Below are 27,241 nucleotides of genomic sequence, written 5' to 3'. Positions count from 1 at the left end.
GTTTCTGAGAAAGACTGTACCTTCTCAGATTTGAACTGTCTTGATGAACTCTGACAGAGTTTTAACAAGTTTTTCAGTTTTATTTCTGAGGGAGAAAAAAAAAGACAGGAAGAGAGACAGGTACCAAAATAACTGGCTTTAACAAATGGCTAATGGTTTAAAAATAGTGCAGGGGCTGACGTTTTTTCTTTATCTCAGTGGTTGACCTTGCTAATATAGTATGTAGATATCTTGCCAACTAATCGGCCGACTGTAAAGCACGGTTTCAAGCTGTGGTCAATGATCTGTAGCGGGAATGAATGAGAGGGTGTTAGCAGCCAGGATCTGTAGCCTGCTATCTGTATCTGACAGCTGTCACCCTCTCTGCAGAGGCCAAGGCCTAGACCTTCATTTAAAAGCAGCATGGCTGATCAGATTACTGGGACAGTGTGTCAGAACTGACTGCGCTGAACTAGGGAGACAGAAAGTAAATCCATAAATAGCAGTCTTGCTGCCTCCGTGAAGCACTGAAGGGTAACCAATATTGTGCAGAAAATGCAGTGTTTAGTCTTTGCAGCCAGTGGGATACAACTGTGGCTAGATCAGAAGCTCTGTTCTATGATATAATGTAATGGAAGATCGGCTTTATGGGTAAGAATTTAAAAGAGTTACATTCTTTGCACTGGTAATGGTCGCACAGCAATAATTGGTTTGAACCAACTTTATGAGCTAACAAGGTTCCCCAGCACTTGATAATATCCTCAGGGCACAGGGACTCAAGCAAGTCACCTTTCCCATAATGTGCTGGCTGCCTGTTTCCAACAGTCCACGGGGAGCACCAGTGTTGAAACAGAGAGAGTGATAAAATAAGAGCTCTCCATTTGATATCTATTACAGATGTCAACTGAGTCTTCAACGAGAACAGCTGCAGAAAGTACTTGGGGAGAGCAGCGCGTCATGAGGGTGTGTTATCTACAGACCACGCTGATAGCACAGCTTAGACACTGGACATCACCGGGTTATAAAGGAGCCAGCTGACATTTTATAGTATGTACCAACTCTTCCAAGAACCATTTGTCACTCTTCAAGGTTTCCACTGGTAAAACCAAGATGTCTAAAAATTTGTCAACAACCACAGAAAGTAACCCTGAGGTCATGTCAGAGGGTGACAAAGAATGTGCTTACTTGACATTCTACAAACATGCAAATGGAACACTGGCCGTGACAGTGTTTCAAAGGGCTCTCCAGGTTGCAGAGTGCCAGATCAGCTTTGGTATGACTGCTGTGGATGTGGACATCGAGATGGTGTATTCCAGGAGCAGTGCAAGACAACCATGTGAATACAGACCTGGCCTGTGAGGCAATCCCCGGGTCCCCAGCCCTGCCTACTTCAGACCACTGGTGTGGAGTCTGAGGAATTAGGCAAGTGAATTTTTTCCAGGCTGACTGCAATTGCCCTGGCTCTCTCTGTTTTAAAAGGTTCAATTTAAATAACTCTTTTCAGAAATAATAAAACCATCAAGAAAAAACAGTATTAATAACAACTAACAGTTCCATAGGCCAGGTACTGTTGTAAGAGCTTTCCGTGCATCATGCACCTCCTCACATCTGATGAGACAGGTACTCACATTATCCCCACTTTGCAGATTAAAACCTGAGACATAGAAGAGTTAACTGCTCAAGGTCACACAGTGAGTAAGAGGAAAGTGAGGATTCAAACTCAGGCAGGCCAGCTTCAGAGCTACCACAAGAACTCCTCCTTGGCCCCCCAAAACTGTCTCCTCAAGAAAGATACTGTTGGAAACTAAGTTAGAATATGTGGAAAGAAATGATCAAAGCAACTCATTCAGAACTATGTAGGGATCAAAAATAAAGAGGAAGAACAAAAGGGCCACCTCTGTCCTGAAGGCTGACTCAGTTTACACAGCATGCATTTCCTAAGCACCTCTGTCTCCAGGCACTGTGCGTGGCTGCGGGTACAAAAATGAGTAAGAAAGAGCTGAGAAAGCCAGGCTAGGGGCTGTACTCCAATGGGGGTCCTCCACCCTGGAAGGCCATACCATTGTTACCATTGGTTTGGCTTCTTCAGACATGCGAGAACATCTTTTACCTAAGAAATATAATTGGGGTGGGGCATGCTGTGGGGCATAAATGGCAGGGGAGCATCCTCCCCACTGTTCTCAGGCCAATGGAAAACATCACAAGATAGAGCTTTGAACAAAAATGAGTTGCTGAGCCTTCAGGCTGACACTGACGCCTCTTTACATGATTGCTGCTGGCCATTTTGGGGCTCCTGCTGGCACTTTCTGCTGCCCAGAAGAGAGCAGAATAAGCCTAATTAGAAAGTCACATGTGCTCCCAGAGCTTTAACAGTGTCACACTGGCTGGCTGTTACTATCTCTTAGAATCCCTGGTGCTGGAGCAGAGAGGAATAACTGGAGATAATTTAATTCAACCTCCTGGGTTCAGCCTCAATGGATCCAAAAAGAAGGGTCCCCGAAGTTTCAGTGGCTTGCCCAAGGCCGATCAGCCAGAGCATGGCAGAACCAGGACTGGACTCACATCTGAGAACTCCCGGTGTAACTATCTTTCTACAGCCCCGTATAGCTGTCATGGAATAAATGTAGTACTATGAATCAGTAAATTCAATCAAGTCAAATGCGTGTTTTGAAAAGTGAAGAATGAAGAAATAGAGTTTGAAGAACATTCAACATTCATGAGATGTGCCCATTTCAGGTCACTGGAGATGTTTCTCTGGTGCAAAGGTTTTCTTAATAAGGGGTTTCATTGGCCAGTTGGATCGAGACATGCACACACTAATATTATTTTGCTTCTGGCAATACCTTAAACCCCCAGTTAGGCAAGTCTAAAAAGCAGCAATGGCCTTGAGAGTGCAGCATGGTTTATACATGGCATACACATCTTTGAGGATTTGGAGAAATCTACAAGGGATCCAATGCTTTTCCACCTATTGACATTTACAAAGCAGTTTAAATCATGCATGAGGGGCCTCAGGCACATGCAGTTCACAAAACATAACTCTGAGCTCCCAGGGAATTTAAGCTGACCAACACTCTTTATTAGAACTGACAGTGAAAGACAGCTATTGCGAAATTCGTACCAGAAATGCAATACCAAGATGACAGCCTTAATGCCAGCGGATATATTATGTAGATTACCCGACTCAAATCTTTCTTGTTAAATAAGTTTCATGCGTTCTTTTTTTTCCCTCAAGAACATCCTTCTGGCTTCACAGGGGGAGCATTCCTTAAATTCCTTGATCATTCATCTGTTTTTCAAAAATTTTGGACATGATAGGTTAGCACAGGAGATCAGATAGAGATATTTAAACAGTGGGAAATAGTTAAACTTTAAGTGAGCAACAGAGCTGAACCACAAATTAAAAATCTCAATGTTATCTTTGTATAATGTTCCAATATTTAATAATATTTAAGAAGAAACATTTTTCTATGGCTGATTCATTCTAGATATCCAATCCCCATGTAATCTAAGATTTTAAGTGTGTGTAATTATAAATTCAGAATAATTTCACCTGCATGCTTTTCTAGGCCAAGACTTTCAAGGAAATAAGGTCCCAATCAAAACTTCAAAACTGGCTAGGGACAAAAGACAGCAAATATGCTTTTCCCTTCCAATCGTCATAGAAGCCAAAATATAATGCAGATGTTTTAAATTCTAATTGGGGAGGAGACAGAAGGAATAGGTCAACATGACTGAGGTCAGACAGACAAGGAAGTTGTTGGCAATTTGGCATGGGTGACAGTGGCCAAGGGCAAATCTGGCAGAGGCTGAATTAAAGTAAAATTGCTATTACTTGGAGGCTTGTAAGTTTCTGAATGGGCTAGGTTACTTGCTTCCTATTCTAGAATTTCCAACCTGCATCAACCTTACATACTCTGGGTTAACTGTTACCACTGCTGGAGTGGCAGCATCACCTTCCTCCGTGGGGCACTGTCTTTTCTAAGCAATGAGGGAACAGCACCTTCCTAGAGACGTGCTTCTGCAGCCAAGGGTCACATCACTTGCAATGCACTCAATGGTTGTGTGCACAGTATGTACCAAGCTGCCTTAAACTTGCTTCTCTATTGTATTCTAATATTTACAGCAAAGAAATTCCAGGATCCATGAGCACAAAGCTCTGTCTCCAGTCTCAATAAGTTAGACACTACTTTCACATAACGACTGTTTTTTTCAAACATATAGAGATGCTTCAGTGATTAAAAATACATTTTCTTTTTAAAAGCACAGCTAAATTCACAGTAACTTTTCATTCCTTGTGCATTTTCTTAATGGGCAATTTCAAACATGTATTAGAGGAGAAAGAACTGTATAATAAACCCTAATTTATCATCACCCAGCTTTAACAATGATCAACTCATGGTCAGCCTTGTTCCTTATATACCGTACTCATCCCTACTACTTGCACCTTTCCAGATAATTTTAAAACAACCCCAGACATTATATCATTTTACTGACATGTATTTCAGTACCTGCATTTTATATTTTTAGAATTACAAGATGGTAATAGGAATCTCATTCTTTTTAATTTTTAACAATGAAATTATCCTCATGTTCAAAACAAACTGAAGAACTATTTTTCTAGATGCTTCCATGGATCTCAATCATTTATTCACATACAAGAGCAGAGAATTTCTAATTTCCATATAACCATTAGGGACTAACAAGACATGCATAGCTTGTGTTTCATGAATGATTTTCAAATGATTTCCTGAATGATACCCACTATATATGCAAACGTAAATTTGCTGCATTATTATAATCAAAGCCCAAGAGTGAATATATTAATAGAGTAAGCTTGAAATAAAATCTCCTTAAAAGGGTTACTGTTCATGTTAAATAAGAGATACATCATGTATCCTGTAATCTAAGTAGCAAACACAATTGCACACCCCACAGGCAAGACACAGTCTTTCAAAGGATGATAATAAAGAAGCTGCAGATATATTTTTATGTGCTGGGTATAAAAAACACAATCGTGAATAATCACTTGAGCATCCAAGATCATGTGCGATCCACAAGTGACCCTTAAGACCCTGAGTGTGAAGAAAATTGAAGCAGTCTGATACCCTACAATCATCTAAATAAACTTTCAAAAAACTGCCTTCTGTGCTTCCAGTCATGTCTTTTAAAAATCACAGCACTGAATGAATTATATTATATTAGTATAACCGACAGCTGATGAAATAATGCAAGAAAAATAATCTACACATGGCCTCAAATTAAACCACAAAGACAATAGGCTAGTGGAAGTAAAATCACTCATCGTACAGTGATTTTACTCTATTTTATATCAAAATAAAGGGCCAACCTAAACCTTCCTCAGGATATTACATTCTGGAACTAATCACAAAATACTTCCAGAAGGGGGGCTTATTTCAGAAAATCTATATACATTTTGATGTTTTCAAGGGTGAGCAAGCTTTCTACATCACACGGTAGTTAGATGTGGAAAAAATACCACAGTGATATGAAATAAGTGAAGATCATTGATCTGAAATAGTCTATAATTACCATTTTAAGGGCAGAACACCTGTTTTATGGAGGGAACATACATATGCAGTACACCTCCTCACCATAATTACAAGACTGAATGACGTCCCGCAGTTTCTTGGTTTCCATCGCTTTCCTCTGACTTTCAGTTCTGCAGGTGGCCAGTGAGACAGCCCGAGTGAAGGGCTGCTCTGCACCCAGTCCTGCTCCCCAGCCCCTGAGGCTGAGCGCTTCTCTTCATTCTCTCTGTAGTGCATCAGGAGTGTGCCGGGTTAACTTTAGTAACACACAAACACGATGATGTCCTGAAGCAAGGAGCAGATCCCATTAAGACTGGTTTAAAACCAAAAAAATCTAACTAACACCTTTTCCTTTTTAAAAAATTCCTCCTATCAAAACAATTGGGCTCAACAGAAGAACAGCACATATAATTGAGAATAAAAGATACAGGTGGATTACTTGAAGATGTTGCATACTATCATAAAATCTCTTGCTACTTCAAAAGTAACTACTGCACTTTCTTCATTTCAACATTTAGTGTAAGAGTTTTGCTTCTTAAAATTTCAGAGAATTCCATCACTGCCAGGGTTACATCGGAGAATAAGCATCATCTGGCTCAATCTCCAATGACAAATGAAACCCCTCTTCCAATATCCCGCCAAGTGGCCTTGTCCTGTGCTTGGTGATGGCAAGCTCATTTTCCTCAGGAAGTTAATTCCATGTTTAAACAGCTCCACTTCTGGGTTGTAGCTCAACACAAGAAAGAATTTTCTGTCTCCTCATAGTTTCAACCTACTTTTCCTAGTTCTACCCTTAAGAGATCCCATAAACTAATTCCAATCTTTCACTGGAAAGAATTTTAAGTATTGTATTGCAAAAAGTCATTGTATTCTTCAAAACTTCTCTGCTCTAGGTGAACATCTATAGTCATTTGAACAGTTTATAGGATATGGCTTCCAAACATCTTTGTCATCATTTGCTTATTCATTTGTTTGTTCATTCATTCATTCATTCTCCAGATAAACATTTATAATTATTTCAATTCTTCTTCACAAGCCATGGCTTCAAGAATACCTTACTCATCATTTATTTGTTTGTTCACTCATTCATTTGATCATTTATTCATTCAGGAAACACTGGGTGAGCCTTTAACTCTGTTAAGTTCTAGACACTGTACTGGGTGATCTGAACACAAGAAATCAGAAGCCCCTAGTGACACATAGATACAGGATCATGATGCTGTGTGGTAAGTGCTATCCTAGAGTATGTAAATGGACAGTGTGATATAAATAAGCTTGTGTTATAAGATCACTTCTAAGTACTTTATAATATTCTACTCAATTAAAACAGACCTGAGGTTAATCCACTACTCCCGCTGCAGGGAGTTTTTCCCAGTAGAAGCAGTGGGCTGTACCACTGTACCGCAGAGGTAATTGTCTCCCCAGCAATCTGTCCTGTTTCTCGTTATTGGTAAACCCCAGCTTTGTTCAGGTATCAGACAGCCATGTGCACAGAAGATGATCAAGTGGCCTAAGCTAATCTGCATGTGCTTCTGACTGGTATTTGGTGTACATGTAACCTGTTTCTGGCTAGGTCATCATAAGATGTGAGGGAAGTCTACTGTAGGGTCTCTGGGGAGGATTTTCCCTCCTAATTAAAAGAAAGATGCAATGAAGGGGTAGGTCTGCTCTCTTCCGCCCTTGGGCATACGAGGTGCGCATACAATGCTTGGAGCTGAGACAGCCATCTTACCAACAGAAGGTGAAGCAAAGAAAACCTCAGAGATGGCTGTCCAACCCTCAGTGGGACATCTCACTTTGTGAGACAGTTAACTGAACGTCCCTGTTTTATGGCCACGTTCAGCTGCTGTTACTTGCAGCCCAAAGCATCTCAGCTGGCACAGAGGCCCACACGGTCTTCAGAGCAAGGGCCTCGGTAATGGACTGACTACAGGAAGAAATTGAGCTTTTATTGGCAAAACAAGAAGCCAACTAGAAAATCTGGAGAGGGAGGCTATGACCTCATTGCTGAGATTCAGAAAAGGGAAGATAAAGACTGATGGAGATGAAATTATAAAATGATGACAGCCTTGCCCTGGTCTGGAGCTTTTCTTCCAAACCAGGGGAGTGGGGATGAGGCACCTTAATGGCCCTTTTGCTCACAGATACAAACCTTTAAAACTTCCCAGAGTCTGACTTGTCTAAAGTAAAGGGGACCAGTATTATGATTTATATCCTAAGAAACGACAAGAATGAAATGCCACAGCACTTCAGAGAAGGTCCCTTTGGCATGGCTGGGACTTTAAGCCATGGTTTCATTTTTTGCCCCCATTGTGCTTTTACTTGAATCAGTTGCTTTCAAGTATATAACCAAACCCGCTAAAAACATCAACTGTATTTGCCTGCTGTGGGATTAGGAAACTTTGTTTTAGTCTTCAGCCAAAGGACAAAATTAGCAGTTAAAAAAAATGTTTCGGGAAGAAACAGAAGAGGCACCCACCATTGAAGGACACAGGGACAGGGAGCTTTGAAGGCAGTACGAGGTGTCTTGCAGCTTGAAGAAATAGTCTGTCCTGGATTTCACAAAATATTAGGAAAATAATCTCTTCTCCTTTCTCAAATTTTTGGAACTGAAATTTGCTCATTTACAAAATGTTAATATATGAAAAATATGCTTTTGATAACTTCCTAGAAAGCTTTCTAAATGACCTGCCTCCATAAAGCCCTACTTCCAAAATTTGCTTCTGGCACACACTTCTTCCATCCTCCCCTCAACCATTCACTTAATTAATTCTCCTATGCAGGACCATTAGAGGCACAGCGGGTGTAGTGATAAAATTAAATGCAAAATCCCTGTCCTCAAGACACCACCACTCCAGTGGTGACAGGCAATGAATAAGTGGAGGTGGAGGTGTGTGTGCAAATGTTGGCTGAACGCTATGAAGAAAAGCAAAGCAGGATTAGGAGATACAAGGAATCTGGGGTAGAGGAGGTACTATTGTTTTGACAGAGCAGCCAGGTAAAGCCTCCCAGAGGAGTGACATTTAAATAGAGAGACCCTAATGGATTAGGGGAATGAGTCAAATGACCCTGTAAGGGGATGGAGCATTCAGGTCGATGGAACAAACTTCTGAGGTGCACATAGGCTCAGCCTACTGGGAGGACAGGCCTCTGTGACTGAGTAGAGGGGTAGGAGGTGAGACTGGAGCAGTTGGCTGGCATCAGACATGGCAGGGATCATAGTTCTAAATGTGAAGAGAAGGCAACGGAGGGCTTTGAGCACCCTGGCCTCAGTTCCTTGACCAGGTCCTTGCCTCCAATCATTGGAAATCACAATTTAAAAATTGGTAGGGTGTGGCAATAGGGATGGGGGCTGAGGTGGGTGCTAGGAGGCCAGGAATTGGGAGACCTAAGGGTCAGATGGGCTGCTCACATGGATGCTGAGTCTTAGTGGAAAGAGAGGTGAGTTAGATGGTAAAATCTTTAACACATGAGGGTGAGGACGGCAGACATAAAAGAGTGGCAGTGATAACAACTGACACATGGCTTTCAATGCTGCATTTTTTAAGATGAAAGAGGAACAATGTATCTGAATTTAGAAGAAAGGTGAGCGAGAGAGAGAAAGCCAGACCCTGGTTCCTGCATCTCATTTCTACATCTGCGGTTATATACAGCAACACATTACACTCACACTGTGCAATCTGCTGTCCTGGGAATGAAGAACACAGTGTAGTATGACAATCTAGAAAGAAAATAAGATGAATAAAATTTCTTTCTATTTTTCTCATTGCTTCATTATAACCTCACATATTTGATAATATTTGGGATTGGGTTTTATTACCATAGTGCATTTTTCAGGACGCTGAAGCTTATACCTTTAGGTAAAACATTTAAGTATATCAGGAGACATCTCCCTGATTTTCTCTTTAAAAACTTCCCACACTTGATTACCTGGAGCCTAATTCCATTCTCTCTTGATAACCCAGTGTCCCAGTGGCGGGGCTCAGTCACTGTGCCTGCTGCTGCCGTGGCGGGGAGGCAGCGCCCTGGGCGCTCTGGCACCGTGGCAGTGGCGGGCTTGCCCTCGCGGGAGGCCACCCAGCAGCTGCCGGTGAAAGCCCCCCTGGCGAGGGCAGCGCCCCGGGGCGGGAGCGGTGTGGCCCCCTGCCGTGCTGGGCGCCTTCTACTGCTGGCAGCGCAGTGGGGATTCGCTCCCTAATTCTAAGGACCAGGAGGGGGCCTGCTCAGGGGCCCGTGGGCAGGGACGCCTGGGCCACAGAGCCAGGCGCCTGCGCTGAGGGAACAACAGCATGTCGCTGCTCAGAATCAGGCGCTTCCGCACAGGAGTTGCTGTGGGAACTCCACCTTCTGACACCGTGAGGCCTCCCTGCACTTGTGGAAGCAAGGGAGGCGGAACACATGGAAATTCTTGCCTGCCAACAACAGGGAGCAGCGTAGAGTGAAGGCGGGGGACTGCCCTCATCCACCTGCTTGGATGCCCCTCACAGGGTGCAGCTGGGGAAGGTTTCATGGAAGAGACCGGAGAGCTCTACTTTGGGTGTTCTTGGTTGTCTAACAAAATACTCCTGCTTTCCTATGAACCTCACACAAACTCCCTGCTCCAGCTTCTGGCAGGGCTGGAGGAGGGCCTGGAGTCATCCTGATCATCACCTTCAGCTGGCTGGTGGATGAACACAAACACAAAAGGTGGCACTGACAGTCAGCATCAGATCTGACTGTTCCCGACAACTCCTGTGATACACAACCGCCGGGACTTGAGGACACATCTGTGAGGAGATGTAGTAGCTGCCATCTGCACGAACTGCATTATTTAACTGCACTGGCACTGATTAACATTCGCTGTAACCTATGGTAATGGGCTCTGGGGCTTTGCATGTCTGCTACATAGTGGCAGCTGATGTCTCCTGCTCCATCCTTAAAAACAGGATGCTTTAATTTTTAATGGAGCACATGTTCGATTGGCTATACAAACAGGCTAATCTGCAAAGCATGTGCTCAATACCAAGCATGGCTACGCGGCCAGAATACCAACATGACTTAGCCAAGCTGGGGAGGAGAAAGTGGGCCTTCTGCTCACCTCTGCCAATCAAGGCTGGAAGCACTCTCCAGCTGAGAGTCAAGGGAAAGCTGCAGCCAGAGGTGCCTACAAGCTCTAGCCAGAAGGGAAAAGAACAAATCTGTGTATCCAGCAGGTTGAGGCCTCCAGTGTAAAGCCAGATGTGGCATTAAAGATGAAACCCTCTTCTGTTGCACAGGCATGACTAGAATGAGGTACATGCATCCAACTTAACAGACTTACCAAGTGCCCTGTACTCTGCTGAGTGATGAGAATTTAAATTCAAGTAAGGCATAATCGTTTGCTTCAGAAAACCCACACTGAAAACCACAATGCCAATATGAGACACATCAGAGGTAGGTACAAAGTTCTCTGGGAGCACAGAGGAGGAAGTAAGCAAGGAGGAGACACTGGGAATAACAGCACGTCATTGCCCAGAATCCGGCGCTTTCTGATAAGCTGGGTCTTGAAGGATGCATAGGAGTTCACCAGCAGCACTTAAGAGAACATGCAGTTATGAAGGAGCAGAGTATGTGGGGAATGGTAAAAAGTTTAGATGTAATGGTGTTGAGCTGGAGATAATTACACTCAGATACCTGGTGAGAAAGTGGCAATTTGCATCCAGAGCAGTTAATGTTAAAGACAGAAATATGGGTGGCCATCAGTATACAGGGAATGTTGACACAATGAAATACTGAGAAATGGTCCATAGTGAAAAGAGAAGGATCCAAAAACAGAAGCTTCCAGGATGCCAACATTTATTTTAAGGGGTAGTTATAAGAAGTAGACCAAAGATGTGGGTAAAGAGCATAAGGAAAGGGAAATTTCAGGAAAGGGGGAGAGGTCACAAGTCTCAGAGCAGTCAATTAATTAAGGCCTGGAGGGCTTTATTATAACTATAATTGTCATTATGCAGCAATTATCATCCTAGCCCTTATTAGTACAAATTGCTTCAGATATTGTGGTCCATAACAATCCTGTAGGATAGGCCAATGTCACTACCATGTTCTCTCAGTGAGGAAATGGGGTCAAAGAGGGTTAGATTTCCCAAGGCCATGCAATTGCAGCCATAGTGAGGGGAGCCAGGGCCGGAGTGCCACTGCACAAGCTCTCAGTGCCAAAGACACTGTGCTGGAGCCAAGGACAGGAGGGTCTCAGGTCCAAAAAGATGCTTTGTGGGAAAAGGCTCCCAAATCAAAACCCTCAACACCATACCATATCCTCCTCTGGGATATTCATAAACTATGCTGAGCATTCTCAAGGTCCTGAGAAGTCCTGCAGTTAAAAACAAACTATCAGTGAAAGGAGCATGTTTAACTTTATTTAACCCATTATTGCCCAAATTTATCTGTTCATGGAATCATTTATTCAAGTTATGTGTTTGAACCTTCCTTGAAAGAATTAATGAAGTCCTGCTCTAACAAGCACAGGAATTTTTCCTTCTGCTGGGTCTTGGTTCTGAGGGTTTTGTGTCTAGGGAAGATAGATTGGTGCTGTTCTAACAGCATGCTTCCAACAATTCATCCGGGTCTGTCTCTACTGTTCCTTCCAGATAATCTAGTATCAGTCATAATGAATGATGGTTACTTGTTCACGTTTGTCTCTTCCAGGAAAGGGGCGTATTTCATCCATCTCTGCATTCACAGTGCCTAGCTCTGTTACCTGGCATGAACAGAAATCTAGCAAATATTTGATGAATCGAACTAAAAAAATTCTATAAAGATGAAGTAGAGCAAAATCAATTAACATGGGCTCAAATCTTCAACCATGCCTCCTTGCTCAGCACTCTCACCACTGGAGGCCAGCTGTCCACTGTGCCATCTGATCACTGTCCATCTGGGCTGCCCTCTGGCAGTCACTTGGGAACTCAGCATTCAGACCTTCCAGGGGCGGGTGGGGGCCTTTATCAGCCACACACCCCTGGCTCGTGGACAGCTTCCTAAGCTCAGGAGCTCCTGACCTCTGGCCTGGTCTCACAGGGTAGCGGACTTTGTTGCTAAGCTTCTTATCCCTCTACCACCAGGCCAGATCCTGTGGTGAGAGAAAGCCACAGAGGTAAGAGAGATCTCAGGACAAGCAAGAGCATCTGGGGCCAAATAGTACTCCTTGAGGACATGTGGCTTATTGGTGTATATGTGGCAGGTCATTTGGGGGACTTGGTCAGGTTGGGGGCTACTGATAAGTGTCCATCCCAGCAATGGGGCCGTTGGAAGGCAGTCAAGAGGCCTTTTCATGAGGATTGCCAAATACAACCTTAAAAAACTGTTTCAAAAACCATTAGCTGGTAAATGTTTAGCTCTTCCTTCCCTGTATGAGCCAATGGTTCTTCTCCTAGTTATAAACGTTGCCCAAACCTCCTCCCTGACTTCACTTGCTCTAGCTTATCAGAACAAGGAGTCACTTTTTGTGATGTCTGCAAGGGCAGAGAGGACACTTGGGGAGCTGCCTGGCTGAGAGCTGTGTGTATCATGACTCCAGCCCAGAAACACGGCCCACAGACCCCAGGAGGAAGGCCTGTCCCTGCCCTTCCAAGGCTCACCAGGCACCTTTCCCCTTGGAGCTGTGCCCAGGGAATGAGGGCTTCATTTTCTTATAAGACTTCTAAGAAGCCACAGTGCATGACAAATGAGTGCACTGAAATGAGAACTAAGCTTATGGGGCTGTGTCCACACCATCAAGTGGAGGGAACACTTGGATGGAGGCGGAACAAGCAGAACTAAACATCTACCCTCCAATTTGCCCAGGGCTGGCTTTCTAGACTTCCACTGTTTATGGTCTCTGCTGCCTAGTCCACTCTTCCACAAGTTCAGAAATGAAGGAACAGCAGAGCTGATATCCTCATTTATCAGATGGGCAAAGGGGGTCTAGAGAGAGGAAGTCATTGGCTTCAGGCCTCTTGCCTGGTCCCTGACAGCCCCAGTATGTGAACTGCAGTCTTGAGGGTGCTAGGTGAGACATTTATCTTTTCTAAAGCCTGTGCCACACCTGATCACACCACTCCCTTGATTATTCAGATGCCAGGGAGAGCTGGTGCTGGAACACTCAGACATTTCCATTATGGGTACCTTGGGCTGGTTTGCCAGTATGGCGAAAACTACTTCATTTGCTTCCTGTCACTCCATGAAGCCTACAGGCCTGTCACTGCCTTCAGATATGGGAGATTTGGGCCATCGAGCACTTTAATTAGTCTGTCTGGAAAAAAGGAAACTGATCAGATGAAATACTAATCACATATAAACTGTGGATAAATCAGTAGGGGAATCATCAGGCAGGAGATGCCATTCTTAAATGCAGACTTTTTTTCTACAAAAATTTTTCAAAGGCCTCTTCTCCTGCTTTCTGTCCCCTGCCAAGTAAGTTGATTTTAAAGGAGAAAAAAAGCTTCTGTTTTCCAAACACAGCAATGATGTCTAACTAGAAGTTTCTTTTGCTGAAGTGTTGAATGGAAAATTCAGTTCCTTAAATCTTTCTAAATCTTTGCCTCTGATTGGGTTCATTAATAAACATGCTGATTTTGTTACAGGGAGAGACATATGGTATAATCCACTAACAGGAAGAAGTATTTTGCATTTTATTGTAGAAAACAAACATGCAAACAGGTTCTCACAGATGGTTTTCTTAGCTTCTGGGAGGAGAAAAAAGCTTAATAATGCCTGAAACTAGTTTTCCTCTTTAACAATAACAACAAAAAATCTTCGCACATATCTAGTGGAACTGCTTATAAATTAGATTAAGTTCCACTCCGAGGTTTTAACAATTTAGAATTTGCTTTTTCCTCTTGTTTAAGCACATATACACACACATACATCTCCCCACAACACTCTCCCACCCTCTTCTCTTCTCTTAGAAACATTAACTCGCTCAGGGAGGCAGGGATAATGCAGCAACACTGCACTTATCTATCATGATCACAGAATAAGTTTTCCTCACAAATAAATTTTCCAGATAACTGATGCCAGCCCTTTAAGGTTTTTCAAAACTGGGAGTGACGTTGCTTTTCCCTTTAAAAAGACTTTATATTTAGAACAATTTTAGATTTACAAATAAACTGGAAGATGGTACAGAATATTCCCATATACTCCGCACCTAGTTTCCCCTATTATTAACATCTAAGATAAGTATGGTGCATTCATTACAAGTGATGAACCAAATGTATTCAGATTTCCTTGGTTTTTACTTTTTTTATTGGTCCAGGATCCTACTTACGATAGCACATTATATTTAGTTGTCTTGTCTCCTTGGGCTCGGTTTGACTAGGGCAAATTTCTCCAAATTTCCTTGAGATTTGAGGACCTTAACGTTTTTTTGAAGTATTGAGCTATTCAGTAGTATGCTCCACTGTTAGAATTTATTTGTTGTTTTCTTATAATAAAACTGGGGAGGTGAAATGTCATTTTCATTATATAATATCAAGAGTATATTCCACCAACATGATTGGTGACTGTTGATTTGGTCTTGATCTTGGGGCTCAAGCAGTGACTGTCAGGTGTCTTCTCCACTGTACAGTGACACCCCTCACCCCACCCCCCTGCAGCCAATACCATTCAGACCGTTTCTGAGGAATGGGGTTTTTGCTCCCCCTCCTTAAGGGTGAAGTACCTGTATGAATTAGTTGGAATTCTTCTGCATGAGGAGGTTTATCTCTTCTGCCACTTTTATTAATTTATTTGTATCATTATGGAATCATTGATATCTACTTTATACTTTGGGTTAAAATCTGGCGCTACTTTATTTACTATTTTCTTAAATCATTCCAAGTTTGGCTATTAAGAATTCTTCAGTTGGCTCCTATGATTCTTTGATATATCTTCTCCATAAATTTTCTTCTGTTTTAGCATTTCCTTACTTTCTGGCACCATAAAATATTCCTGGCTGATTCTAGAATCGGCCATTTCTCTTAGGAGCCACCTTTCCTTTTGCTGGAGATTGTATTTAGAAACCATGAACTGGATGAAGGCATGCTTTTTGCTACTGGGTGTCTTTTTTTTTTAGGCTGTCTTAGCTGACAGGGCACAGATATATATGCTCATATATTAACCTTTGCATATAAACAGATCTGTGAGTAGTTCTGTATGCAACCATCTATATCTATATTAAACTAAACATGAGCTCATACTGATGTCTCCAACTCTAATCCATGTCCACATAGATTAGTCTCTTCCCTTGTTTACCTGTAAATTCCCACTCCAACAGTGAGAAGCCTACCTAGATGGAGGCATTTTACTTTGTTACTGTATGACTTTTGCTAATGTGTCTTGATGAGGATCTTTTTAAGAAGTTATGGGAGCTAGTGTGCTCATTTTGCGTGAATGGGATTTAACTTTTGTGAGGACACAGGGTTAATGCTGTGAGAAATCACTGCTCAGTTTACTTGCTAATCCTCAGCTCAGAAACTAGAATCAGAATCCAAAGAGATCCTGAAAGACTAGAACAATGTATTGACTCTAAAAAGCTAGAATTTCATAGAGAAAATCATAAAATATTACACTCGAATCTGATTCACCAGCCACAAAATGGATGGGGTCATCATGGTTTTGGCGTGCTCATGGCCTACCAAGGCTGGGAAGTTGCCTCTAATTGTCCTGCCAGTGGTGCTTTTAAGTTCTTGAGTACAAGGCTTGTACTAGTAGGTGTCGAGGAGATATAGATGGAATGTTTAATGCCTTTAGATGTCCTCCCTCACCGCCAGCTACCACCTTCTCATTTTTTGGTGTCCTTTGTGTTCAACTGTTGGTTTGGCTCTTCTTAAATAAATTTGTCCCTTCCTAAATAAAGTATAGCTACCAAAACAAAAACAAAACACACAAAAAACTGAAAGCAAAACAAAATAAAACAAAACCCTAGAAAACCAAATACTCATGCTTGTTAAGACAACATGTAGGTTGGAGGTAACAGCTTTTCCAGTGCGTTACATAAACGAGCTTGGAGGATGTGTGGCGTCTATCTTTACCTGCTCAGGGACCTTTCATGCTATTTTCAGGAGTTACTATGTATGTCTGCTCAGGCTGCCAAAAGAACCACGCACTAAGAGGGAAATCATGAAACCACAAGTTGATGCAAAGTTTCATTTCTGCTCCTCAGCAGAGCAGTGACCAATTTATCCTCTGCCTGTATGAGGCTCATTTGGAATTCTTACCATTGGCTACATGTCCCCTCATCTACAAGTGTGGTCATGAACATCTGTCAGGACATTAGGTGAGTTTTACTCCTTAAAATTCTGCATCAGGCAAGAAGAGGAAATAAAAGACATCTAGGTGGGAAAGGAGGAAGCAAAACCATGCTTTTTCACGGGGGGAATGATCCTATATGCAGAATCCTGAGGAATCCACAGAACAGCTCCTGATTTACTCTAATTAGAATAAACAAATTGGGCAAAATCACAAGGTATAAGATCAATATATAAAAATCAATTATATCTCTATATTGCAGCAACAAACAATTCAAAAAAAGAAATTAAAATGTAATTTCATTCACAATTATACCAAAAAGACTTAAATATATGGAATATATTTAATAAAAGATATATAAGACTTATACACTGAAAACTATAAAATATTTTTGAAAGAAATTAAATTCTAAACAAATGGAGAAGCATTCCATATTGAAGGCTTTGAACACTCATTATTAAGATTGTAATTCTATCCAACTTGATCTGTAGATTAAATGCAACCCTATAAAAAAAATGGAATCCTTTTCAAGATCCTAGCCAACTTTTCTTTTGCAGAAATTGATAAGATGATCCTAAAATTTCTATGAAAGTGCAAAGGACCCAAAATGGCCAAAACAATCTTTAGAAGAAGAAGAAAGTTGGAGGATTCATAATTTCCAATTTTAAAAACATCCTACAAAGTTCTAGTGATCAAGACAGCCTGGTACTGAGATAATGACAGACATACAAAGGTACGGTATCAAAGGTACAGAAGTGAGAGTCTGGAAATACCCTTTATATTTTTGGCTAACTGATTGTTGACCAAAGTGCCAGGATATTTCAGTGGGGAAAGGATAGTCTTTTTAAAAAATGGTGCTGGGACAGCTGGATATCCACATGCAAGAAACTCTTACTTCACACCATGCAAAACAGTTACCTGGATCACATGGATCTAAATATAAGAGCTAAAATTATAAAATTTTTAGAAAATAAATAGAAAGTCTGTGACCTTATGGTAGATAGAGTTCTTGGGTACATACATACTTTTGTTGTTTTAAGAAATTAAAGTGTAAGTTCATTTACAATTATACCATGTATAATGGTTACATGACACGTAGCCAATGCAATTCCAAACGAGCCTTATAGAGGCATACTTAAAATAACAAAAGTATGATCCATGAAAGAAAAATACTGATTAATTAGACTTCATCAACATGAAAAACTTGGCACTTCAAAATATACCAGGATGAAAATGGAAAGTCAAGCAACTGACTGGAGAAAATATGTGCCAGTCATATACCTGATGAAGGGTCTTGTATCCAGGATGCATAAAGAACCTTAAAAGTCAATTATAAGAAGACAGACAACACAGTTAAAAAATGGGCAAAAGGTCTGAACAGCACTGCATCAAAGATGACAAGCAAATGGCTAGTAATACATGAAAGATGCTCAACATCATTAGTCATTAGGGAAATGCAAATTAAAACCACAATGAGGTATCACCTCATCTCCACAAGGATAGCTATATTTAAAAAGAGAGACAACTACAAATGTTGGCAAGGATAAGGAAAAATTAGACCCTCATACATCACTGGGGGAATGTAAAATAGTGCAGCTACATTGGAAGACAATTTGGCAGTATCTTCAAGTAAAACAGAAACTTACTGCGTGACCCAGCAGTTCATTCCTAGGTATCTAGCAGAAAAAGTGAAAACAGATGTCCACTCAAAGGTGTATATGTCAATTTTCATGGCAGCATTAATAATGCTATCCAGAAAGTGGAAACTAATGCCCTTTAATTGGCAGATGGTAAACAAAATATGTATCCCTCCAGTGGAATACTATTCAGCAATAAAGGGGACTAAACTACTGATACATGCCACAATCTGGATGAACCTCAAAACATTTTGCTAAGTCAAAGAAGCCAGATGCAAAAGATTACATATTGTATGACTGCATTTATACAAAATATTCAGAAAAGGCAAATATACAGGGACAGAAAGCAGATAAGTGACTACCTTCGACTGGGGGTGGTAATGGGGGGTTGACTGCAAATGCTCAGGAGGGATTTCACTGGCATGTGAGAATGTTCTAAAATTGAACTGTGGTGATGGGCACACAACCCTGTGATTTACTAAAAAATAATTGAATCATACACAGTATAGGCAAATTTTATGGCATATAAATTGTATTTGAACAAACCTGTTAAAACAAGCTGATGAGTAATATATATGATATAATCCTGTTTGAAAAGAACTCAAAGTGGAAAACAACAAAGCAAAAGAAAAACAATCTAAAATTAAACTCTCTCAATGACAGTCATCATGTTTTATACTGGATCCTCAGAACTTCTTCATTCTTACAGCTGAAAGCAGTACCCTTTTACCAACTTATCTCTATTTCCCACACCCCCAGGCTCCCCAAAACCACTATCCTGCTCTAAAGAGTTTGACTTTTTTTTAAATCCCCCATATAAGTGATACCATGCAGTATTTGTCTTTCTCTGTCTAGCTTATCTCACTTAGCATAATGTCCTCCATAAAGTTTCATCCATGTTGTTGCAAATGGCAGGATTTCTTTCTCTTGGCTGAATAAGAAATTTGCTAAGAAAGTAGAACTTAAGTGTCCCCTCCCCACAAAAAAAGATAAATATGTGAGGTGATGGATGTGTTTAATTAACTAGCTCCTTTCATAATGTATATGTAATTTTAAATCACCATGATATGTTTTAAATACTTTACAATTTATTTGTCAATCATACACTTATAAAACAAATAAAAATAAAATAAAGCTGCAAAAGCATGCATATTTATGGCTAATATCCAAATAAAAAGACTTTGTATGTCAAACCATCCAATGTGGCAGTAATCCCTCCCTGATTGTACTTGAACATTTTTCGATAAGCAGGTATCATGTTGCAACCTTAAAAATTAACTCTGTACCAATGTTTTCATGGCTTCATGTCTAGATTTTAGTTTTGGTTACTGGCCTATGCAGATAATATTCATTCATTACCTATACTCTGACATGAGGAGACTACTACCAAAAGCACAACAGGATATCCTTATTTGTTCTTAATTTTTTATTATGGAAAACTCCAAGCCTATGTTAAAGTAGACAGAATAGTCTAGGCAACTTCCCATCTAACAATTTCAATGAACATTCACTCATGGCTGGTCTTGTTCCATCTCTACTCCTACCCACTCCCTAATGCCACATATCAGGGTTCAGAAGAACTGAATGGCCTGCTAAGCTGAGATGCATGACAAGGGTATCAACAGCTCTGAGATCATAAGATGTCTGGGTGAGAAGTAGAGGTTAATCCCCTGAGGATGATCCTCTAGCCATAAGATATTCTCTTTCCAGAAGAAAAAGCATGGCAGAGACAGAGAGAAAGATCATGGTTCATTCGGGAATTTTAAAAAGTCTTTGTTATCCTCTCAGGGGCTATGCCTAGTCCAACATGAATGGACAATTTTCTAGGAATCATCTGCTCATCCTGGCAAGTGACTGAGGTTAACCTTCCTGGGCACTGGGTACCATTTGGTGTGCTTCGATGATAATTTACCAAGCAGTCTCCTTGTGCCCTGGAGGAAGTAATCACTTCACATGGATGAGCAGCTGGCAGGTCAGACAGGTTACTCCTCTTACACACCCAGTGAACTTGACCAGCATTGGCGCTTCCCATCAGACATCTGGACTAAGCAAACCCCAGAAGGTCCTTTGTCCACAGGGCATGCTGCTGCAGCCCCACCCCTGGGTCTCCCCATCCAAAGCTTAGGCCATAGCCCTGAGCTTCCCACCTTCTGACCTTGCAGTCTGGTCTCTGAGCAGAACCCACATCCTGCTTTTGGAGAGAGGAATCTGGTCACTAAGCACGCAGGCCCCAGGTGCCTCGGAGTGTGCTCAGTCCTTTCAATATAGAGCACGACTGGAGACAAGCTTCAGAACTCAGAACCAGACAAATGAGCTGCCTTTATTTGAGGGAGAAAACCATTATCAACCGCAGTACCGAGTCCCCTAGCATGCCTTGAAGCCATTCAGATCTCAAGGGAAAGCTGCTGAGACACTAACCTAGATGACTTTATCATAATGAAACTCCTGAAGTGAAAGAACATAGCCTTCTGGTGGTCAAAGAGGAAAGCTATAATTACTATTATTTTAAAAATCTGGATGCAGGCCTGGCTTCCTGTGTGACCTTGAGAAAGCAATTTAGTTCTCTGGTTCCCACCCTTCCAGTTACACCACACTGTGTCAGAGGCCTTAGTTAAGGCCTGTAAGGCAGAGTGCGATATGAGGCTGTTTACTCTGGATGTCTTTGCCTCGCCATCAGGAAGCCCTCCTTAGTGTCCAGCACATCATGTCCCAATCTAACTACTTGGAATAAACCACAATGTCTACCTGATTCTCAGCTACAAACAGATTTGTCAGGTTTTCACTCCTTGTATTTTGGCAGCAAAACTCCTTTAGGTTGTTATTAACTTTTAAATATAAAATCCAGGCACCAGATCATAAAGCAGAAAAGACATACATAATTTGGGTTAATTAAAATGCCTCCAAGTGAACAGGTGACAGATGTCAAGCCTCCTGGCACCCGGAAGAAAGGCACTGCAACAGACTTACTAGGATTCCTGTGTTAATCAGGTAATAGTAACTTGGGTAATTAGCAAATCAGACCAAATCTTGTTTAAGTCCCAAATCTCATTTAGAGCCTTTTGGAGAAATTGTTTAAATACAAAGGACACACTCTCCTACTGACAGAAGATGCCTGCTTACTGGGGCAGATATCCCAGCTTCCCTTCCTCTATTAAATCCTTTTTAATTATGAAGTCTCAAGGTCTAATTCACCAAGGAATGAAAGAGAAAATATGTGTCCCTTTGCTCATGCTAAGGAATCAAGGAGCCCTAGACTCTGGAGCTCTAGCAGACTTCAAAGGTACAAGTCCCAGAACAGAAAATGGTGGTGGTCTTTGTCACTGTTCTATCATGGCACTCTGTTCTTGTTAGGAAAGCACCTACCTTTGCCTATTTGTAACTCACATGTAAAGGATCTAGACACTCAACACCCCTCAGGAGGAGGAGGCCCTTGGTGCCTGAGCCTGGGAGCAATCCAAAGGCATTGCTGGACCGAGCCACAGCGGGACACTCAACACCCCCAGCTAATTACGCTCAGCCTGCTCAGGTTGGAGCAACATCTCAGGTTTACCCTTCTGCATTCCCTTCTCCTCAAGCTGGCTATTGTAAACCATTTTTATAGAGCTCTTGATAATTCATCTTCTCTATTTGGATCTAAAAGTACATCTACAACATAACTGAATTCCAGTCCTGTCTCCAGCTTAGAATAGCTCGTATTGGGCTTGTTGCTACAAGATGGGTGGTTTAAGCCCAGGATTATTGGGTGTCACTTGCCCATGCTCCTTTTTAGCTTGAGAGTGTCAGGAAAATGATCTAAAGGTCCACAGCATGGCCTCAGCATTCATTTGTCTTGCCTACTTAGTGCTTGGAACTTAATCTATTTTTTTCCTTTTCTTCTATTTATATTCTCTTACCCAACCATCCAGCCAGCATTCTGGAGAGGTCAGGGAGGTGATGTCATTACTGGTCTAAGAAGGAGGGGAGAGGAACATGAAGTTGCATGGGGCACCAGAGCGTCTCTACTTAATTGTCCCAGTATTGTGACCAAATGTCTTCTCTTCTTTGGGCCCTATCTGCTAAATGGGAGCAGGAATAGTTCCCACTGACCTCACAGGGGTGGTGTGAGAATCAAAGGAGAGAATAAATGTTAGGGTGTTTTGTTAAGCGTGAAGCACTGCACAAGCTGTTTACACCAGCAGCCCTCAGAGGGGAAAGCCACAGAAGTGGCCTGGGCAAAGCTTGCAAAGGGGCACCTCGCCTCCCTTCTCAGTGGGGTAACTGCTAGCCTGGCTTGCTGGCTCCTACTCCCCATGGCAGGGACTGACCAGATGCTCTCCTACTGAGCCTTGTGTGGTATCTGCTTGTGAAAGGTGGGCAGTCAGAGGGCAGAATGGGAGAAGGGAAAGATCTCCAGATGAGGAGTTTAGACACTGGGGCTCTAGACACAAATCTGCCACTAACCTATTATGTTAACCAGGGACTTGGAAAATAAAAGAGATTAGCAGGATGAGAGCTGGTGAATTCTTAAGAAAGAAAATAGTGCTCATTCAAAGCCAGTGGGCAACACTATCACAGGGTATGAGATTGCTAAATGGAAAATAATGTACATAGGGTAGACCTGTACCCAGTGACATGTAAATGAGCTTTCACATACAATTCAAATAAATGGTCAGGATAGAGATGTGGCTGGGATGAAATGCACCTGGGCAAGTTCATACATGTTTGATGTGCCCAAAGGGAGATGAAGAAGGTCTCTAATGGCCATTTCTTTCACCCTAGAAGGTTCTACATTTGTATCAGCAACTGATAAGGATGGGGAAACAGTATCTGGTGACAAGCTGGAGCAGACATCATGCTGTCTGTCACCTTTCACCCTGTGTGTACAGTTCCTCCTGTCAGGAATGTTAATTCCTTGGCCAACTCCTACTTATTTTCCAGAAAACCTGAATTTGTTATGCACCTTTCCTCTGGGCTTTTGTATTTCCCTTCTCAAGTGCTGTCTGTCCCAGTAAACATTTTGGCAGGAAGTGGCTGTGCCTGTCTTGTTGCCCACTGTATTCCCAGGCTTGGCACAAAGTCTGGCATACAGTGGCTCATATGACATGAAGCTGGAAATGATAATTTGTTGGGTCATAAAACACAGATGCAAAAGATCTCCACAGACTAAAGGAATGGTGAATTCCATCTTATCCCAATAAGCTGACCTTCAATTAGGAATATATGGAGTTTGCACATGGGTTCAGAAATAACAAATGCACACACATAGGTAGTAGTCACGTACATGAAGAAAGATTCAAATTAAGTTTGGAAGAAATGAGTTTCTGGTAAAACCACCAGAGGCCAACACCACTAAAGGGTGGCATGGGTCTCTGTCAAAGGCAGTGATGGCCTCTCACCTCACTCTGGGTAGCTCGGACCTAAGAACGAACAAACCAGGGCATGAATAACTAGAAAGACATGAGGTCGGGGAACCAAGAAATTTGAGGAATGGCTGAAAACTGGACACGAGCTTAGAGAAGAAAACCTTAGGAAGAAGGTTAACATCAAGGGATAACAGCAAGGAGACTGGACTTAGTCTTTGTGGATCCAGGAGGGGCAGAGCCAAAGGGAGAAAGCAGGGAACAGACTTCAGAAGGGGAAGGTCTGTAAGGATTGCAGGTATCCTAGGGATCCTCCCTCCCAGCACCAGAGATTCAGGCAGAGGCCAGATCACCCTCCCCTGGTAATGGTGAAGACATTTACAAAGGTACAGGCCTGCATTAGGCAACCCCTCTCAGTGCTAGGCGGCTCTGATAATCTTTCGTGCTAACGAAGTCACCTACCACCTCTGCTCTTCACCTCACTCGGGCCAAAGGCTGAGGATGGCAGCTGCGCCAGGCAGGGCTTCGGGCAGAGGTTCAGTGGTGCTCTGATCTGAGAGCCGTCTGCCTTGCCGGAATAAGCACCTCCCAAATGATACTGTCAATTGAAAGCCCGCCCGAGAGAGGAGCCGCCCAACAGAGCATGCCGCCTCCCACCTCTCCCTACAGCTGAAGACTCCACCGCTCCTCTGCCTAAGGCATCCCGGAAGCCAGAGAGGCTTTCACAAAAAAGCAAGAAAGCAGTTTGTATTTCCCTATTTGGCAGCTGGGATGAAGGCCTTTTTTGCTTTAGTGGGGCTAAATTCTTGGCACTGCTGGGCAAGAGCTGAAAGACTGCTCCCATTAAAAACCACTGTCCCCCAGACTCCCCTCCAACCTGCTAGTGGGGCAGCTGCCCTCAGCAAGAAGCACCTTCTTCTGCATTTTCTGGAACCTTTTGTAAATCCAGGATGATGACCACCATCTCCACCAAAATAACCCAAACAACTAATAACCCCACCACCCAAGAAGGACCGTGAGGCATTCTATTCTCTATTTTGTTAGGCTGCTGGAGGTAAAGGACCAAGCAAGAGGCAGGGTGCCAGGAGCTCCTTTCTCTGAGGCCATGGTCCAAGGAAAACCAAGAAAAATTAGACTAGGGGAAAAAAAATAAACACTGAACACCGCAAAAAGCTAATGACTGGAAAACGGGGGTTGGAGGGGACAGGGCGGGATGGCTGAACCTGGGCTTCACCAGTGGCTGAGCAAGCATGCCCTATGTAGGCTTGGCGGAGAGGAGACCCAGCCTCAGGCCAGCCCCTCACAGGACGGCGTGCAGGCTGGTTTTGTTGGCAGGTTTTTTCTGTTGGTGGCGTGCTTTCTTCCTGCACAGCAGGCACCAGAGGGAGAGCTGACAAGCACTGGCAGAATTTTAAAAATTGCTGCCACTCTCCCACAGACGTCCATTATGTCTCCGGAGCCTTACGATTCACAGCATAAAAGCATAATCAAGAGAAATCATGGTTCAGCTCAGTCAGGGATGGGTAGAATAGTCCATTTAACTTTATGTTAAAAAAAGGAAAATAATTGGACCAAAATTTGTCTGAAATGGGAGTAGGAAATGGCTTGTTTTCAATCTATTTCAAATGAAAAACCCCCATTAACTACTCACTGGAAACTATTTAGTTTGGAAACAAGTTTGGTATTCCATAGGCAGTGCACATTAGAGGATGCAGCGCAGCCCCGTCTATGTAGGAACCACCTGAAGCCCGATGACCTAGTTCTGCAGCGTGGCTGAAAGAAGGGCTGGCTGGGCTCGGGCTGCCAGCAGCCTGCCTATTGGCTTCCCAGCAGAATCTGCAAGAACACACTGGCTGGAGAACAGGAAGTCTTTCAAGCCAACAGAAAGCCCCAAACTACCTTCTGCTGGCAAAGAGCAACATGGCAGCAATGAGCAAAGAGAATCTGAAATGGTGGGAAGTGAGTCTTCCAGAAAGAAAGAAATTCTTGGTGCCACACCACACTGTGACCTCTCCACGCCGTGGCTGTACCTCACTACGCCATAGTTGTACCTCACCACACCATGGCTGTATCTCTCCATGCCATGACTGTACCCCACCACACTGAGACTGTATCTCTCCATGCTGTAACTATACTTTACCACACCTATGTACTTTACCACACTATGACTGTACCTCACTGTGCCATGACTGTATCTCTCCACACCATGGCTGTACGGCTCCACACCATGGCTGTACCTCTCTATACCATGACTGTACCTCTCTACACCATGACTGTACCTCTCCATGCTGTGACTGTACCCCTCCACACCATGACTGTACCTCTCTACACCATGACTATACTTCTCCATGCTGTGACTGTACCTCCCCACACCATGGCTGTACCTCACCATGCTGGCCTGACAGTTACTCTCCATGCTGTGACTGTACCGCTCCACACCATGGCTGTACCTCTCCACACCATGACTGTACCTCTCCGCACCATGACTGTACCTCACCATGAGGTGATCGTACCTCCATGGCTGTACTTCACCATGCAATGACTATACCTCTCTACACTATGACTGTACCTCACCATGCTGTGACTGTACCTCTCCATGCTGTGACTGTACCTCTCCACACTGTGGCTATACCTCTCCATGCGGTGACTGTACATCTCCACACCATGATTGTACCTCACTATGCTGTGACTGTACCTCTCCACATTGTGGCTATATCTCTCCATGTGGTGACTGTACCTCACCATGCTGTGACTATACCTCTCCATGCGGTGACTGTACCTCTCCATGCTGTGACTGTACCTCTCCACAACATGGCTGTACCTCTCAACGCCGTGGCTGTACCTCTCCACAACATGACTGTACCTCACCATGCTGTGACTGTACCTCTCCACACTGTGACTGTACCTCTCCATGCTGTGACTGTACCTCACCATGCTGTGACTGTACCTCTCCATGCCGTGACTGTACCTCACCATGCTGTGACTGTACCTCTCCATGCCGTGACTGTACCTCACCAGGCTGTGACTGTACCTCTCCATGCCGTGACTGTACCTCACCAGGCTGTGACTGTACCGCACCATGCTGTGACTGTACCTCTCCATGCCGTGACTGTACATCCCCATGCTGTGACTATACCTCTCCATGCGGTGACTGTACCTCTCCATGCTGTGACTATACCTCTCCATGCGGTGACTGTACCTCTCCATGCCGTGACTGTACCTCACCATGCTGTGACTGTACCTCTCCATGCCGTGACTGTACCTCACCATGCTGTGACTGTACCTCACCATGCCGTGACTGTACCTCTCCACAACATGACTGTACCTCACCATGCTGTGACTATACCTCTCCACACTGTGACTGTACCTCTCCATGCTGTGACTGTACCTCTCCACACTGTGACTGTACCTCTCCATGCCGTGACTGTACCTCACCATGCTGTGACTGTACCTCTCCATGCCATGACTGTACCTCACCAGGCCGTGACTGTACCTCTCCATGCTGTGACTG

General features: G+C 43.1%; 1 protein-coding gene and 1 long non-coding RNA gene across 5 annotated transcripts in view; one reads left to right on the top strand and one right to left on the bottom strand.

Annotated features, from left to right (window-relative positions):
* LOC118969229 (uncharacterized) overlaps nt 1–17,070 on the top strand; it is a 41,116-nt gene extending 24,046 nt beyond the window's left edge. The window contains exon 3 of the long non-coding RNA XR_005057173.2: nt 877–17,070. This is a non-coding gene — a long non-coding RNA (uncharacterized lncRNA). The remainder of the gene's footprint in view (nt 1–876) is intronic.
* Nucleotides 1–27,241, bottom strand: part of AUTS2 (activator of transcription and developmental regulator AUTS2) — a 1,201,476-nt gene that overhangs the window by 189,992 nt on the left and 984,243 nt on the right. The gene's annotated exons all lie outside the window — the stretch shown is intronic.

The sequence above is a fragment of the Manis javanica genome, chromosome 10, assembly GCF_040802235.1.
Source record: "Manis javanica isolate MJ-LG chromosome 10, MJ_LKY, whole genome shotgun sequence".
In the NCBI taxonomy this organism is placed as follows: Eukaryota; Metazoa; Chordata; class Mammalia; order Pholidota; family Manidae; genus Manis; species Manis javanica.
Note: the sequence above shows the minus strand (reverse complement) of the source record. Positions and strands in the feature narration are given on the sequence as shown.